The 14,318-nt window shown below is 39.5% G+C and overlaps 1 protein-coding gene across 3 annotated transcripts in view; it reads left to right on the forward strand.

Annotated features, from left to right (window-relative positions):
* The window catches only part of LOC126278526 (centrosomal protein of 120 kDa-like), a 203,617-nt gene that overhangs the window by 111,392 nt on the left and 77,907 nt on the right, over positions 1-14,318 (forward strand). The window lies entirely within an intron of this gene.

Genomic DNA, 14,318 nt, shown 5'->3' on the forward strand with positions numbered 1-14,318 from the left:
TAGGGTAATAAAATCAACACATGTATCATTTTCAAACAATGGAAACCCCAGATAGGAATATCAACAATGCAGGAAAAGACAGATTGCTACTTGCTGTATAGAAGACACGTCAAGTTGCAGACAACACACACACACACACACACACACACACACACACACACACACACACACACACACACACGCAAGCAAGCAAGCAAGCAAACACACCTTGCACACACACGACCACCAACTCCAGCATCTCAGGCCGGGGATGCTGGAGTCGAGGTGTGCTTGTTTGTTTGTTTGTGTGTGTGTGTGTGTGTGTGTGTGTATTTTACTGATGAAGGCTGTGGCCAAAAGATTTATGTGAGAATCTTTTAACTGTGGTTGTCTGCAACTTGACACATATCATTTTAACACTTTCATTGCTGTGGGCATGTATACATGTATACACATCTTGCTACAGCCATCCTCAGGTGTTGTGGACATGTAAACACACACTGCTTGGGTTTCCATAACTACTACAGACATCTTAAGTGCATCCTGAGCTGGCAACCTCTCACTGCTGCAAATGAGTCACTTCCATATCTCTATGAATAAAAAAAGTTCCAAGTTTTTATCATACAACATCATGTTCCCCATAGCATGTTTTTATTTGCAGAAAAAAACCTTGTTTCATTATCTTGAATCATTTACAAGATATGAAGGATGTTATGATCACAGGATTTGTGATGTGCAAGGATGTGAATAGGCATGTTGCGCATGACCATCCTTCAGACCATGACCATCCTTCAGACATAAAACCCAATAACTCAAGAAGAAATGAGATAGCCTTCTTTCCTCATTTTGAAATAAAATTTTTATATCTTATCTACATTTCATTCACAGCATTGTTTGAACTAAAATCAACACAGGAAGCAGCTACATGGGTAGCACAGTACTTGTGGCATGCACATGGTTTTTTACATTAGGTTCCTCCCCACGGGGAGCAAACCGTTGACCTGAAAACTTACCTGTTCATGTCACTGATGTGGGTGTGCCAACTGTAAAAATTGTTACTTCGCCTAAGCAGGTCATTCCAAAGGATTTAAATATGCTTAATCTCATGTTAGTAAATTGTCGAAGTGTCTGTAGCAAGATCCCCGAGTTACTCTCCGAAATAAACAGTAACGATGCCAATATTGTATTAGTTACTGAAAGCTGGTTGAAACCAGACATAAAAAGCAGTGAAATTTTGAACTTGGATTGGTCAATGTTTAGGAAGGATAGGACTGATGCTATGGGAGGTGGTGTGTTCATTGCAATTAAAAGCTGTTTAAATGCAGTTGAGATTGATACTGGGTAGGACTGTGAAATAGTCTGGATAAAGCTGTCAATCAGACAAGGACTGACCATTGTATTAGGATGTTTTTATAGACCACCAGTATCCACAACAGATGTTATAGAACGTTTCAGGGAAAGACTTGAGTACATAGCAAATAATATCCAAATTATCCGTTAGTTATAGGTGGAGACTTTAATCTGGCATCCATTGACGGGGAAAATTACACGTTTATCACAGGGGGCAGAAGTAAAGATTCGTGTGAAGTTATTCTAGGAACACTCTCAACATACAACCTTGAGCAATTGGTTAGAAAACAAACTCGAGATTGGAACATATTAGATATCTTGGCGACAAACAGACCTGATCTTTTTGAGGAAGTTAATCTAGAAGAAGATATTAGTGACCTTAATGTAATTGTGGCTTCTATGTCAGTGGTACCTGGGGAAAAAAAAGCAACAGCATAGAGTTTTCTTGTTTGGGAAAGCAAATAAAAGTGTCATTAATGAATATCTTCATCGTCACCTCCAAGCATTCACTGTGGAACAGAAAGATATTAAGCATCTTTGGTCAGAATTTAAAGGTATTGTCCACCATGTGCTAGAGACGTATGCGCCTAGCAAAAATATAGGGGAGGGAATGGATCCACCTTGGTACAACAAACATATTAGGAAGTTGCTGAGAAAGCAGAGAATTTTGCACAGTCGTTTTACACATAGTCACTGCCCCGCTGACAAACAGAAATTATGTGAAATGAAAGCAGCTGTCAGAAGGACAATGAGAGATTCTTTTAATGAATTTGAAAGCAACATTTTGTCTGCAGATCCTATGATTTATTTATTTATTCATCCATAGAACAATATACATAGCATGGATGTCATCAAATGTTAAAGATATAAAGCATCTTTGGTCAGAATTTAAAGGTATTGTCCACCATGTGCTAGAGACGTATGTGCCTAGCAAAAATATAGGGGAGGGAATGGATCCACCTTGGTACAACAAACATATTAGGAAGTTGCTGAGAAAGCAAAGAATTTTGCACAGTCATTTTAAACATAGTCACTGCCCCACTGACAAACAGGAATTATGTGAAATGAAAGCAGCTGTCAGAAGGACAATGAGAGATTCTTTTAATGAATTTGAAAGCAACATTTTGTCTGCGGATCCTATGATTGATTGATTGATTTATTCATTCATAGAACAATTTTGGTCATACGTAAAATCTATGAACGCTACAAATAATTCAATACCTTCTCTTGCTGAGAGTACGGGTGATGTAACTGATGATGACAAACAGAACGCCGAAATTCTAAACCTAGCTTTCAAGAACTTGTTTACTGTAGAGGACTGCAGCACCATTCCCTCTTTCAATTATTGAACAAATGCAAGGATGGCTGGCATAGTGTTTAGTGTATCTGGGATTGTAAAGCAGTTAAGATCCTTAGCCACCAGGAAGGCATCTGGCCCAGATGGTATCCCCGTAAGATTATATGTTGACTATGCTACCACCATTCTTATCCATCATCTGTCAGAGGTCATTGAACAGCGGAAAGTTCCATGGGACTGGAAGAAGGCCCAGGTCATAGCAATCTATGAAAAGGGTAGAAAATCGGATGCTCATAATTACTGGCGAATTTCACTGACATCAATTTGTTCTACATCTACATCTACATACATACTCCGCAAGCTACCTGACAGTGTGTGGCGGAGGGTACCCTGAGTACCTCTATCTGTTCTCCCTTCTATTCCAGTCTCATATTGTACGTGGAAAGAAGGATTGTCGGTATGCTTCTGTGTGGGCTCTAATCTCTCTGATTTTATCCTCATGGTCTCTTCGCGAGATATACGTAGGAGGGAGCAATATACTGCTTGACTCTTTGGTGAAGGTATGTTCTCGGAGCTTTAACAAAAGCCTGTACTGAGCTACTGAGCGTCTCTCCTGCAGAGTCTTCCACTGGAGTTTATCTATCATCTCCGTAACACTTTCGCGATTACTAAATGATCCTGTAACGAAGCGCACTGCTCTCCGTTGGATCTTATCTATCTCTTCTATCAACCCTATCTGGTGTGGATCCCACACTGCTGAGCAGTATTCAAGCATTGGGCGAACAAGCGTACTGTCACCTACTTCCTTTGTTGTCGGATTGCATTTCCTTAGGATTCTTCCAATGAATCTCAGTCTGGCATCTGCTGTACCGACGATCAACTTTTTATGATCATTCCATTTTAAATCATTCCTAATGCGTACTCCCAAATAATTTATGGAATTAACTGCTTCCAGTTGCTGACCTGCTATTTTGTAGCTAAATGATAAGGGACCTATCTTTCTATGTATTCGCATCACATTACACTTGTCTACATTGAGATTCAATTGCCATTCCGTGCACCATTTGCTGCAGATCCTCCTGCATTTCAGTACAATTTTCCATTGTTGCAACCTCTCGATACACTACAGCATCATCTGCAAAAAGCCTCAGTGAACTTCCGATGTCATCCACCAGGTCATTTATGTATATTGTGAATAGCAACAGTCCTATGACACTCCCCTGCGGCACACCTGAAATCACTCTTACTTCGGAAGACTTCTCTCCATTGAGAATAACATGCTGCGTTCTGTTATCTAGGAACTCCTCAATCCAATCACACAATTGATCTGATAGTCCGTATGCTCTTACTTTGTTCATTAAACGACTGTGGGGAACTGTGTCAAACACCTTGCGGAAGTCAAGAAACACGGCATCTGTGAACCCGTGTCTAAGGCCCTCTGAGTCTCGTGGACGAATAGCGCGTGCTGGGTTTCACACGACCGTCTTTTTCGAAACCCATGCTGATTCCTACAGAGTAGATTTCTAGTCTCCAGAAAAGACATTATACTCGAACATAATACGTGTTCCAATATTCTACAACTGATCGACATTAGAGATATAGGTCTATAGACATCATGGAACATATTTTGTGTTCAGACATAGTGTCCTTCCTAGACTCTGACAAGGGAACCTCCCCATCACAGCCCCCTCAGATTTAGTTATTAGTTGGCACAGTGAATAGGCCTTGAAAAACTGAACACAGATCGCTCGAGAAAACGGGAAGAAGTTGTATGGAACTATGAAAAAAATAAGCAAAATATACAAACTGAATAGTCCATGCCCAAGATATGCAACATCAAGGATAGAGAGAGTATTCCTGCTAACGAGGCTCCCTGGCTGGCAGTTGACTGTTCGCTACTTTGGACTAGAGTGCATTAAATACGTGAGATGTATTCCGTGGGCAATATGAATCCAGCAAATATAGCTCGTGACTTGAATAACAAGGTCAATGAATATTTTCCAAACTGTAAGGAGTCGGAAAGTTTCTTAAGGGATCGAATGATTGTCGAACATTTGTATGATTATTTCCTACATTTGTTGATAAACAGTACATGTGGTGATGATGATACCTTGCTGATTGCTGCGGGACTGTATGTACCAGATGATGAGATTGTTGATGATCTGTACGAAGAACATGAAGAGGAAATACTGCGACTTAAATCTGATGGTATTTCTTTGGGTTACATGAAGGAAATGCTCCAATACAGGTTACTGTCCAAACCAATTTAAAGATGCAAATATAGATTATGGAGTGAAGTAACAAATAAATTTAAGAAATTTAAAGGGATGGAGGAGAAAAGCACACAATTAAATATTGCAAAGAAGTCGTGGAACGAGGTGGAATTCGAAGATAGAAGTTCAGTGAACTAGAAAACCATGTATACTGACAATTTATTAAAGCCAGAAATGAATTAAGTTCAGAGCATGATACAATCTTACAGATTTGGGGATTGCATTACGCTAAACAAATCGGCCTGGACTTCAAGGCTTCATCTCATTGGCTTGACACGTTCAAAAAATTACGAGTAGGAAGATTACAAAACATATAAGTAAGAACTACTCGAATAAACTGGAAGAACTTTTAGAGTGTTCCAAGACGTTTATTACAGAAACTAACGTCAGATTCCAACAGTATGAAGATGAAGATGCATATATTATCAACAAAGATCAGTCTGGTTTTAACTATGAAATGAAATCGATCCACACATTATCGTTAGTTGGGGAAGGCGACACGGAATGTATTGTAGACCAGCTGCATGCCACTTCACATAGTTATATCATACAATATGCTCTGAACAAAGCAGGATTTCTTTTACCTACATTTTATTTATGTTTGCGGAAAAAAATGGTGTATTTGGACTGCAAGTTCAGCAACAGGTGAATAGGGTACTTGTGCAAAGGCTGAATGTCATTGTGAATTGCAGTGGGTCAGGAAAAATGGAAAAACGACTAGTCATAGACTTTAATGAACGTGTGATTGCTCCTTACACGGACAAAGATTTTGCCTTACTCTTTGACAGCTATACAGGACAGAAGGATCAGGCATTGTACAATTTTAGTGTGGAAGTAGACGTGATTACCATTCCTCCAGGTTGAACACCTCTTAGATGTGTTTGGTTTTTGGCAAGTGAAATACTTTGTGAAAAGATTCTATGATTTTGCGAAGCTGCACAGGTACATAGAGCACTATTGTTTACGTGATCGTGTGTCAATTATCAAAGTTCAGGCACTCACACATAATCAACTTCACTCTCCAAAATTCCAGGACATGTTCAGATTTGCTTGGACATATGCAGGATTTGACAGTCTACACACAGAAAAATTTGAAAACGTTAAAAACATGTTTTGACGGAGCACAGGGAAAACTGTGCAACTGTTGCATTCATTTGTTGCAGTTTACTTTTTTGGGAGTGATTATCACATCCATAAGAAAACCTAAATCGGGCAAGGTATAGAATCTTTTTACCCATTCCCCAAGTGTACAAGTTAGTTGGTTTGACAACATATTCCTGTCATGTGACGCACATGCCATCACCAGTGTCATATAGAATATATCAGACGTGTTTTCCTGTGCTGGAATTGGTTGAGCTATGACCTTGCGATCAAATGTTTTCGGTTCCCACTGGAGAGGCATGTCCTTTCGTCTCCTAATCGCACAGTTTTGCGGTGCGGTCGCAAAACACAGACACTAAACTTGTTACAGTGAACAGAGAGGTCAATGAACGAACGGACAGACCATAACTTCGCGAAAATAAAGAAAGTAAACTTTTCACTCAAGGGAAGACTTGAACCAAGGACCTCTCATTCCGCAGATGCTAACCATGAGATGACGGCTCTCCTGAGCTCACACTATCCTTGATGTTGCCTATCTTGTGCATGGACTACTCAGTTTGTATGTTTTGCGTATTTTTTTCATAGTTCAACACAACTTCTTCCTGCTTTCTTGAGTGATCTGTGTTCAGTTTATAAAAGACTATCCACTGTGCCATCTTATAACTAAATCTGAGGGGGGGTGCGATGGGGAGGTTCCCTTGTGAGAAGCTCATCTGCAAAAACCAGCACGATTTTAGGAAACAGCGATCATGCGAGACACTTCTGACCCTCTTTGTGCATGATATACAACAGGCTCTAGATACCCTCTCCCAGGTTGATGCCATATTCCTCGACTTTTGAAAGGCGTTCGACTCAGTTCTGCAATGTCGATTGCTCCAGAAAGTACACGCTTACGGTCTATCCGATGACATACGCGGTTGGATAGAAAGTTTTCTAACAGACAGGGAGCAGTATGTCGTCCTGAATGGGGTGACTTCAACAGAAACAAGAGTAACTTCAGGTGTGTCCGAGGGCAGTATAATCGGTCCACTGCTTTACATGAACGATCTGGTTGATGGTATTGACAGTGGCATTAGACTGTTTGCCGATGATGCTGTAGTCTACAGTAAAGTAATATCACACGAAAGTTGTGATCAAATCAGCGAGGATTTGCAGAAATTAGTTAGTGTTACCTACTGCATATAACAAGTCGAAAATCCCCATTAATGTACGAGTACAAAATAAATGCCAAGTCTTTGGAAGCGGTGCGACTTTTCGAATTGATCTAAAATGGAATGATCAGATTACACAAGTAACAGGTAAGGCAAACTCTAGATTGCGGTTTATTGGCAGAATCCTGAAGCGATGCAGTCCTTCAAAAAAAGGAAATAGCTTACTGTACATTAATTCGTCCAGTCTTAGAGTATTTTTCGTCTGTATGGGGCCCTTACCAGTTGGGTCTGATTCAAGAGATTGAGAAGGTCCAAAGAAGAGTGGCAAGATTTGTGACTGGTACATTTAGCCATCACGAGAGCATTACAAATGTCGTAGAAAGTTTGAAGTGGGACACTTTTTCAGGTAGACGGCACACTAAACAGGAGGGGCTGCTCACTAAATTCCGAAAGCTGATCTTCACCGAGGATGTAGAGCATATATTATTACCACCAACTTTCAAATCGTGCAATGATCACCATTGAAAGATAAGGGAAATTAGAGTTCATACTGAGGCGTTCAGACAGTCGTTTTTCCCTCGCGCGATCCGCGAGTGGAACAGAGGGGGGAAAATATGACTTTGGCATGAATTGTGTCCTCTGTCACACACTGCTTAGTGGCTGGCAGAGTATATATGTAGATGTAGATATGAAGATGTAAATATGTAGATGTAGATCAACCATACACAATGCATTTTTACATCTACAAGATTTTTAAAATCGAGTGTAACGTTTTACTTAATTTGATGCAGCACTGTAACTATAGCATGTAATGAAAAGCAATTAAGTCCTGTATCAAGTGGAGATATCAGACTGTAAGATGGGAAAAATCAGTTTTCTTTGAAATGGATGATAAGTATTTCATAGCAGCCGGCATGTCCGCATGGATAGAATTGGGCGCGTCGTGTCTGACCATCCGTTATCAAACCCAATAACTCAAGAACAGAATGAGATACCATTCTGCTCTAAATTTTAAGTGATATTTTGATAGCTTACCTACATTTAATTCACTGCACTGCATGAGCCAAAACTGACCATATGAAAAGTTTTGTCAGTGCGTTTGTACCTCTGTGAACTCTTTAAAATTTCATGCGGTGTTTTACTTAATTTGATGCAATGGAAATAAATTGAGTTATTTATTGACATGCAGATGTCAAATCGTAAGATGTGCAAAAATCATTTTTTTTCACGTAGTAGTTTTTGAAAAATAGGATGAGAAGTATTTCATATTGACTGGAACACCATCTCTCAACACAGGCACCAGGATTTGGTGAACAGTACAGCCACAACAAGAGCTATCTCAGCATGAAATGCAAAGAGCACATCTTTAGCAGAGAAAGGGTTAATATTCGATTATTGTATTGTTGTGCTATTCTGTTATCCAGTTTGTATGATTAATGCAGTAAACTATCTAAATTATACCTTTATTTGTGACTTCAGTACACAAATGTGTAAAAGTATACCTACAGGAGACAGAAAGGAAACTGAGTCCTTTTTGATCCAAACATCTTGAGAGCATGTGGAAAATAAACAACATAACACTGAAGATGGAAATGTGCATATCCCAATGATATTTTGTGCCTGATGTGATGGCACAACTAAGATGACTTGTTTGTACAGTGCCGTTACTTCAAATTTGTGTTGGACTGTCTACATTGATACGCCATCATATCAGGTAATTTCATTCTCAATGTGGTCATGAACATGGCCTAACATGACAGCTCCTTTGTGTCATTCTGTCACGTCCTCGTGTCAACCCATCTTACTTCACTGATTCCATATGACTGCATACACACCGCTCCACTGCCATGAGCTATGTCACTGGTGGAGTTTTGCATGGCATCCTGGTACTAGTTCTGCACCATTCCTACACTGCAAAGTGACCAGCATGCTCTTTTAAGGAGGTGGCTACTATTATGTCTGGTGATCTTATTTAAATATGCCACATTTTAAAAGAGTACATTTCATATTCTTTTGAAAGGGCAGGAGTATATTTCAGCTGATGACAAGCCGTGTGTGGGATGTGTTTCAATATTTTTAAAATTTTTCAAACTCTATCCCAAACTCTTAGATTGGAGGGTTTAGTATGTTCTAGAGTGACTTGTTCATCCATTTTTAGTTTCATAATCAGCAAGTCATCTATATCTGCTGTAACAGTTTAATACCATTATCTTTGAGCTTTGTCTTTTGTTTTATGTAGGCTTACCATATTTCTTTTGGGTTCAACCCAGGACATAATACCATATTTTCTTAGGTCCAATGCTAGGCACATTTTTGAAATTACTTAAACCACTTTGAACTTTTCTGGAAACTTTTTCATTCCCCTTTCTTTTCACATCACTAAAATGACTGTTAATATTATTAGTGGTTTAACAAAGCAACTTTTCTTCGAGTTTGTGTTTTTTCACACACTGCAAAAGTTATTAAGTCATAATCTAAGCAGTTTCACATGACACTTTGGCAAAATGTAAAAGGTTAACTTTTAAATTTCCTTGTCCAGGCTGAAATATCTTACAACAGTGGCTACAAGTTTTACTTCTCTTCTGTTTGAGCTGTCCGTATATTTGAATATGCAGTGGATGCCAGACTAAAATCTTTTATTAGAAAAAATAACAGTGTTTTTTCTGCTCAGTATGGTTTCCAAGAAAATAAAAGCACTACTGATGCACTCTAGGGATTTCTTGATACTACTATACATCTTGATGACAAGAAACTCCCAGCTACAGGTGTCTTTGGTGACCTCAAAAAGGCTTCTGACATGGTAAATCACAACATACTGTGGCAAAACTTGCCTTCGTGTGGGATAAGGGGAACTATCCACAGCTGGCTCAGCAACTATATTAAAGGCCGAGCACAGTACATTCATACAAATAAGTTCAAGTAATCAGAATTCTAAATGGGGTGCACTCATGTATACAAGTCATAAAACATTGTGTGCCACAGGGTTGTGTTCTAGATCCTTTGATATTTCTACTTTATATAAATGACCTCCCTTCCACTTACCCACTAGCAAGATATTTCTCTTCAATGTTAATACTAATATCCTTATATCAAAATGAATTGAATCTCTTCAGTCAGCAGTTAATAGAAATACAAGCCAACTAGACTCATGGCTTGCATAAAATAGACTACTTCTCAATGCAAAAAGGACGGTATGCCCAACATTCCACACCATTCACATCAGAACTCCCCAGGTTCAACAGTAACACTAAGTGGCAGCAATGTAGTATTTGTCAGTGAAATAACATTCTTAGGGATTGACACCACTGATACATTCACATGGAAAAGCCACATTGACATTATTGTTTCCAGGCTAAACAGTATGCTTTATGCTCCACTCAGCGAGGTTGAATAATAGTAGTAGTAGTAGTAGTAGTAGTAGTTTTATTCATCCGTAGATCTCTTTTTACAAGGATATAGGACATGTCAAAGTATTTACAAGCTTAGATCAATTTACAATAAGCTAATTCGTATACACATATGATGATGATGATGATGATGATGATGGTGATGAAAAAGGAGTCAGAATAATCCTGTATGAAAAGTAAAGAGAAAATGTAAACTGCCCTTTAAAAAATTAAACATGTTGCCTCTGCCCAGCCAATATATGTTTGAACTTCTCTGTTTTATTAAACAAAACATCAACAGATTGCACAGGAGACTGGACAGTCACCTTCATGACACAAGGTCAAAAAAATTGTAAAGGCTAGCTCCCCATTCTACCAAACTGTATAGTAACAGTGTCAAACATATGGGAATCAAACTCTACAACCATCTCCCAAGTAGAAATTATTCAAGAATCAATAAAATTTTTAAAAATCTTAAGAGCACTCATAACAAAGCATTGGTTTTAGAGCATACAAGACTTTCTCGTATGTGACCTACCGTAAATTAAATTATACATTTTTATTATGTTTCAAAATCAAATTGTTTCATTAAAAATAACCTTTTGTCCATTAATAAACTTTTGATAGTTGATTATGGCCAGTATTATTATTTGAACTTGTTCATACCCTGGTATTATTATGAATACATATGTAATATATCTATATCTAAAAACAAAGATGATGATACTTACCAAACGAAAGTGCTGGCAGGTCGATACACAAACAAACAAACACAAACATAAACACAAAATTCTAGCTTTTGCAACCAATGGTTGCTTCTTCAGGAAAGAGGGAAGGAGAGGGAAAGACCAAAGGATGTGGGTTTTAAGGGAGATGGTAAGGAGTCGTTCCAATCTCGGGAGCGGAAAGACTTACCTTAGGGGGAAAAAAGGACAGGTGCACACTCGCGCACACACACACATATCCATCCGCACATACAGAGACACAAGCAGACATTTGTAAAGGCAAAGAGTTCGGGCAGTGATGTCAGTCGAGGTGGAAGTACAGAGGCAAAGAAGTTGTTGAAAGACAGGTGAGGTACGAGCGGCGGCATCTTGAAATTAGCGGAGGTTGAGGCCTAGCGGATATCAAGAAGAGAGGATATACTGAAGGGCAAGTTCCCATCTCCGGAGTTATGACAGGTTGGTGTTATTGGGAAGTATCCAGATAACTCGGACGGTGTAACACTGTGCCAAGATGTGCTGGCCGTGCACCAAGGCATGTTTAGCCACAGGGTGATCCTCATTACCAACAAACACTGTCTGCCTGTGTCCATTCATGCGAATGGACAGTTTATTGCTGGTCATTCCCACATAGAAAGCTTCACAGTGTAGTCAGGTCAGTTGGTAAATCACGTGGGTGCTTTCACACATGGCTCTGCCTTTGATCGTGTACACCTTCCGGGTTACAGGACTGGAGTAGGTGCTGGTGGGAGGGTGCATGGGACAGGTTTTACACCGGGGGCGGTTACAAGGGTAGGAGCTAGAGGAAGCTTAGAGGAAGCCTTCTTGGTTACCCAGGCCTGCCAACCCAAAGTTTGGTACAGATTTATTGATGACATCTTCATGATCTGGACTCACAGTGAAGAACAACTCCAGAATTTCCTCTCCAACCTCAACTCCTTTGGTTCCATCAGATTCACCTGGTCCTACTCCAAAACCCATGCCACTTTCCTTGACGTTGACCTCCATCTGTCTAATGGCCAGCTTCACACGTCCGTCCACATCAAACCCACCAATAAGCAGCAGTACCTCCATTATGACAAGTGTCACCTATTCCACATCAAACGGTCCCTTCCCTACAGCCTAGGTCTTCGTGGCAAACGAATCTGCTCCAGTCCAGAATCCTTGAACCATTACACCAACAACCTGAAAACAGCTTTCGCATCCCGCAACTACCCTCCTGACCTGGTACAGAAGCAAATAACCAGAGCCACTTCCTCATCCCCTCAAACCCAGAACCTCCCACAGAAGAACCACAAAAGTGCACCACTTGTGACAGAATACTTCCCGGGACTGGATCTGACTCTGAATGTGGCTCTCCAGCAGGGATACGACTTCCTCAAATCCTGCCCTGAAATGACATCCATCCTTCATAAAATCCTTCCCACTCCACCAAGAGTGTCTTTCCGCCATCCACCTAACCTTCGTAACCTCTTAGTTCATCCCTATGAAATCCCAAAACCACCTTCCCTACCCTCTGGCTCCTACCCTTGTAACTGCCCCGGTGTAAAGCCTATCCCATGCACCCTCCCATCACCACCTACTCCAGTCCTGTAACCCAGAAGGTGTACACGATCAAAGGCAGAGAAAACAAAAAAACAAACAGAGATAATGTGATAAAAAAAAGGGTGGATGAGTTACTTCACACACGAAAACAACATAATTACTGCCGTTGTGTTACCAGATGATAACAGTAAGTGGAAAGTTATGGCAGAACTGATAGCTATACCTCCCCACTGACATCAGCGCTTGCTCAAAGTTTCACTGGCAGAGGCATGGTCTTTGCTGTTACTGTTTAAAAATGTGATGTTGAATATATAGGTCTAATTAAAAAAAAAAAAAAAAAAAATTCTTGCCAGTCATAAAATTCCCAAACACCAGACATTTTTACAATCCTGGGCAACACTAAAAAACAAGGACTGACTGGTATTAGGCCAGACACATAGTAAGCCTAGTTTTATCTCAGTTTGTTTAAAGAACTGAGATATGGAGATATGGTAAGTTTAGTTTGTTTGTGGGAGGGGAGGGGAAAGCAGAGAGATTCTGTTTGTGGTTGTTGTGTAAGATGTTTTAGGGTAATAATTTTTTTCTTGCAGTAAAACTTTTCAATGCATTTAGTCATTTTTAACCACATTAGTCTCATCAGGTTTCACTATTTTCACTGAAGATCTTGACCCTATGCACTGAAACAGATCTATCACCATAATCGTCATTTCCTTCATGACTGAACAATGACTATCTAAAAACAAAAGAAGAGGGGCTGTTCATGTTACTAAAGAACTATTTGTTGTGCTATACAGTATTTGTGTATACGTGTCATTCAACATAGAGGTGTGTCTATATACTCCTTGACTAGTTCAATTAAAATCAGTTAGCTCGATGAAAGTGTTTGCGCATACGTGTCATTCAACATAGAGGTGTGTCTATATACTACTTGACTAGTTTAATTAAAATCAGTTAGCTCGATGAAAGTGAGTGATCAGTTTAAGGGTATGTTCTTGTCATCTGTGAGAATAAAAATCTCACATATGAGTATTGCTGCAGATTTGTGTACTTACCAAATATATTCAGGTAGGGGTGGTAGACTTCATAGTAGGATCCTATTGAGTACACAAAAGTTATGTGTTTTATTCCTTTCACTGTTCATCAATTTAACATAGAGCTAATCAGTTTCATTGACACTTGTTGCAAAATAAGAACACATTTCACTGTCAAAAAACAGTTGTGCAGTGAGTGTGGCTATGGTGAAATGTGGAAGAGAGCAACTGTTGTGATACAGCATTCCTCATGGCTAGGTTCCCAGAAAGATACTAAATCTCATTAGCTATTTATGGTTAGTGTATGTGGATGTACAGAAGAGCTCAAAACTGGACCATCAACTGACGTGGTGTTGTGAGAAGTGTTATTTCTTCCTATCAAAATAGTCCACTGGCAGTATATGAATGAAAAGACCTTCTAATGCATAGAAAATCATGATAAAACAAATTAAAATCTGCATGGCTTTGGAAACAACAATGATT

This window comes from Schistocerca gregaria, chromosome 6, assembly GCF_023897955.1.
Source record: "Schistocerca gregaria isolate iqSchGreg1 chromosome 6, iqSchGreg1.2, whole genome shotgun sequence".
In the NCBI taxonomy this organism is placed as follows: domain Eukaryota; kingdom Metazoa; phylum Arthropoda; class Insecta; order Orthoptera; family Acrididae; genus Schistocerca; species Schistocerca gregaria.